The following is a 5,531-nucleotide window of genomic DNA, read 5'->3' as shown; positions in this document are numbered from 1 at the left end:
TATAATTCTTAAATATATATATTAAATTAATAAATTTATTATTATTATAAATTTATATTTTATTTAAGCCTTTATAAAGTTATATAACTCAAAGGTTTAAATTAAAACTTAAAAGTATATAAAATCTTTTTTTTCTTTATTCTTAACTTAATAAAGCTATTAAGCTATTAAATTTTATATAAAGGCTTAAATAATAAAGCTCTTTTTTTATTTTTAATTTAATAAAGCTATTAAGCTTTCAACTTTCTATTTAAAGGCTTAAATAATAAGGCCTTTATAATAGGCCTATATTTTAAAGGTTAAAACTATATAAAGTTTATTTATTTTAATAATATAATTATTACTTTAATTAAATAATATTAATATTATCTATAGGTCTTTTAATAATTATATTTACCTTTTTATTTTATTTTATTTGAAAGATTTAAAATTAACTTATTTAATTAAATTAAGTTTATTATAAAATATATTTTTTAATTTATTAATTATAATTATTAATATTAATTATAATAATTAAAATCTTTATAAAAATTACTATTAATATTACTATTTATTGCCTAAACATTAATTATTATTTTATAAAAGGAATATACTTAATTAAATAAACTCTATTTAATTAATTATAGCTTCTTTTTACTTACTAAAGGCTTTAACTTTTAAATATAAACTCTCTCTTATATATAAAATTTTTTATTTTATAAATTTTTTAGGTAATTCTATTATATATAAACTCTAAATACTACTTATAAAAAGCCTACTTATAGATTAATAAAAATTATAATTATAAAATTAATAATATTTATAATCTAAAAGCTATATTTATTCTTTAGGTTAATAATTTAAAGATTTATTATTAACCTTAAGGGATTAAAATATTATTACTTAATACTTAAAAATAGTATTTTAATTTAATACTATCTTTAAATAGTATTAAAGTAAAGGTTTAAGCAGTAAAGTATTTTATACTTAAAGATAATTAAGTTAAGTAATTAATAATTTATTTAATTATTATAGTTAATTATAGATACTTTTCTTATTAACTTTTATATTTATATTTTAGCTGAAGGGATTATACCTTTAATAAGGTCTACAATTTTATTTTAATTAATTTTAAAGTTATAGCTAAATAGAGGTAATTTATATATATTTAATTAATTAATAATTATTAATTATAGATTTAATATTTTAACTATAATTAAGGTTAATATTATTTATTTAATAAAAAATAATTAAGGTAAAGAATTTATTAATAACTAAAGCTTATTTAGTTTTTTAATAATTTTATAATTATTAAAATAAATATTTATAGAAAATAAATAATTTAAAAATAGTTNTTATAATTTATAACTTAAATATTAGTTATTTATTTTTATTTTTATTAAATATTACTTATTTATATTTTTCTTTAATTTATATATATATATATATTTTCTTATTATTAGCTTTATAAGGCTATTAAGCTATTAATTTTATATATAAAGGCTTAAATAATAAGGCCCCTATAATAGGCCTATATCTTAAAGGTTAGAATCTTATAAGGTTTATCTACCTTAATAATATAATTACTGCCTTAATTAAATAGTATTAATACTGGCTTTTAGCAGCTATATTAGCCTTATTCCTTTAACCTACCTAAAAGATCTTTAATTAACCTTTAAAACCGCATTAAGTTTATTATATTTCTAAAGTATATTCTTTAACCTAACTTTCCCTCTATTAATTATAACTATTAATATTAATTATAGCCACTAATATAATACCTACTATATAAAATAGCCTATAGCTATATAATTATACCTATTATATAACTAGCTATAACCTTAATTTAGCTATTAAACCTACTATAAAGGCAGTTAATAAAAAAGAATATAAAGAGATATATATAATAGTAGCTATAATTAAAAAGAACCTTTTATTAAAAAGCTAATTTAGCCTTATTAAAATAGCTATTTTTAATTATAATTTAATTAAATTAATTTACTATATAGGCCTTTTTAACTTAATTAGTTTAATTTAAGTTAATTATAAGCTATTAGGCCTAAAGGACCTAAAGAGAGGCCTAAAGGAAGGTTATCCCCTTTAGTTAGATTAAATAGCCTTCCTTATTGCCTTTATAGGCCTAAACTTAAATATATATAAAAAGTGGCTTCTTAATTTAGCTAAAAGGGTTATTATAATAGAGAGAGTACTGCTTTTAATATAAAATATATCTATAAATAGAGTTTTAAAATAAAGGCAGGGTAATAATAGGGTTTAAAGGTTTAAAGGAATTAAGTTAACTCTATTTATATAAGTTAGTTAGTAAAAGCTAAATTAACCTAAAGTTAATAATAAATTTATTAATTAATTATATATATTAAGATATATAATTAATTAACCTTATATTTAAAAGCAGATAAAGTAATATTAATAAAGAAGTAGTAGTTTAAACTCGAGTTATATTCTTTATATTATATTATTTTATAATTTAATTTAATTTATTATTAATCTATTAAGCTAGTTTTAATTTATTAATATTTATAGTTTTTTCTTTTATATTAAAACCTTTATTTTTTAATTTACCTTTTTTTCTATTTTTTTTTTATTTTATTTTCCTTTTTTTATTTTATAATAGCTTTTAATTTTTATAATATAATATTTATATTTTTCTATTTAATTACTATAATTATATATTTTAATTTAAAGAATTATAATTAATATAAATTATTATTATTACTTAATATAATATTAATAATAAAAGCCTATTATTATTTTAATAAATATTAGCCTTTCTTTAAGTAGCCTATTAGGTCTTTTAAGGCTTCTATTTAATATATAATATAGTTAATTTTAATTATATTAACCTTTTTTTAAAGTAGCTATATTTAATAGCTAAAAATTATTAAATTAACTTATTATATTATTAATAGCTTATTAATATATAATAGATATTCTCTTATAATTTTATAATACCTTAAGAAGGATTATAATATTAAAATCTATTTAAAGTTAAGTTTATAGATTTCTATTAAAAGATTAATTATATAATTATTAATTATATTAATTAAGTAATTATAATTAGGTTAGCTATTATTAATTTTAATTATATAGCAATCTATTTTATAATTAGATTTTTAATTTCTTAATTATTATAATTTAGTCTTTTAAGGTTAAAGCCTTAATAGTAATTACCTTAATAATATAATAATAGAAAGGGCATTTAGCCTATTAAGGCTAAAGAAAATATCTTTTTTATACTTATAAAGTAAGGCTATTTATTTAATTAAATTATAAGGTTTATAGTAATAATTATATAACCTTAAGACTTATTATAAAGGTTATTATATTTTTTAATATAATATATAATACCTTATATTATATTATATTAAAAAATAAGTATTTTATTATATTATTTTCTTATTTAAGACCCTAATTAGCTATATTTTATATATTACTATAGAGATATTTTAACTTTTTAATAATAATTTAATTAAAAAAAATAAAAAAGATTATTAAAATTTTTATTAATTAATAATACCTAAAGGTTATTTTAATAAATATTAATATAATATATATAAATTTAATAGCCTATAATATAATTAAAGGCTTAAAGGATATAATTACTTTAAATCTTTTAGCCTTATTAAGTATTTTAAAAATAAAAATAAATTCTTTATTAACTATTATAAAGAAATTAAAATAGATTTATTAAAAAAGTAAAAGATAAAAGGCTAAAAAAGTAAGGATATAAAGAGAAATAAAAGTATATAAATTAAAGAGATTATATTAAAATAAAACTAAAAAAAAAAGAAAACTATATTTTTAATAAATAGTCTTTTAATATATTATATAGTAATTTCTATAAAAACTTAAAGTTTAAGCTATTAAGGTTTTAATATAATTTAATATAATAATTTACTTTTTTCTTATAAAAAGATAATAAATTAGCTTTTTTAAAATTAAATAAATTCTAAAACTTACTTAACTTTAAAAGTAAATATATTTAATTTTTATTTAATTTAAAGTTAAGGCACTTTATTTAAAGGATTTAAATTTTTAAAATATAAATAATTTCCTAAAGGCTTATAATTATTAATCCTTTTAACCTTTTATTTTAAAGTATTAATCTTTAATTTAAATTATTATTATTTTATTAATATTACTTTATTTATTTTTAAATATAAAGTCAATTAATTATATATTTAAATATATATATTTAATTAATAAATTTAATTATTATTAACTTTAAGTTAATATAGCTTTTATTAATTAACTTATATAAATAAAATTAATTTAATTCCTTAAAATCTTAAAACCTTATTATTATTTTACCTTTATTTTAAGACTCTATTTATAAATATACTTTATATTAAAATTAATACCCTTTTTACTATAATAACCCTTTTAGCTATACGACTTTTTATATATATTTAAATTATTTATAAAAGCAGTAAAAAAAGTAACTTAATTTAATTTAAAGAAATAACCTTTCTTTAAAACCCTTTTTAAGTCCTTTAGATTTAATAGTTTATTATTAACTTAATTTAAATTAATTAAGCTAAAATAGCCTATATAATAAATTAACTTAATTAAATTATAATTAAAAATAGATATTTTAATTAAATTAAATTAATACCTTAATAAGAAGTTCTTTTTAATAATAGCTATTATTATATAAATCTTTTTTAGTTTTTTTAATTAACTCCCTATAAGGCAGACTTTATAGCTATATTAAGGTTATAGTTAGTTATATAATAGGCCTAACTATATAACTATAGGCTATTTTATATAGTAGGTATTATATTAATAGCTATAATTAATATTAATAGCTATAATTAATAGTTAAGTTAAAAAATATACTTTATAATAACCTTAATTTAATATTATTTTAATCTTTTAATTAAGGTAAAGGAAAAAGGCTAATATAACTATTAGAGGGTAAACCTATAGGCAGTATTAATACTGGTTAATTAAGGCAGTAATTATATTATTAAGGTAAATAAACCTTATATAATTTTAACCTTAAAGATATAGGCCTATTATATAGGCCTTATTATTTAAGCCTTTATATAAAAAGTTAATAGCTTAATAGCCTTATTAGGCTAATAATAAAAAATAGAAAAAAGTATTAATAAATATTAAATTAATTATAATTATAATTACCTTTATATTTCATTACTTTTAATTATATTATACAATTAGCCTTTTTATTTTTTTTATTATTATTTTTTATTAATTAATATAAATATATATATTTTTATATATTAATTAAAGTAATTTTAAAATTATATTTTAAATTAAATTAAAGATAATATAAAACTTTTTATTTTTTTATAATTATTTATATTAATAATCCTTTAGGTTATTTATATAATAAATATAATAAATTCTTTAAAAGTATACTCTTTTTATAATACTTTAAGTATAGTTTTTACTTTTTATTATTATAATAAGGTAATTATATTTAAATTTAATTAAAAGGTAGTTTCTTTATTTATTATTTTATAATAATTATAATTTATATTAATCTATATATTAAGAAATTTTAAGAA

Source organism: Fusarium mangiferae (assembly GCF_900044065.1).
Source record: "Fusarium mangiferae strain MRC7560 genome assembly, contig: FMAN_scaffold004, whole genome shotgun sequence".
In the NCBI taxonomy this organism is placed as follows: Eukaryota; Fungi; Ascomycota; class Sordariomycetes; order Hypocreales; family Nectriaceae; genus Fusarium; species Fusarium mangiferae.
The sequence above is the reverse complement of the archived record's forward strand: the minus strand, read 5'-3'. Positions refer to the sequence as shown.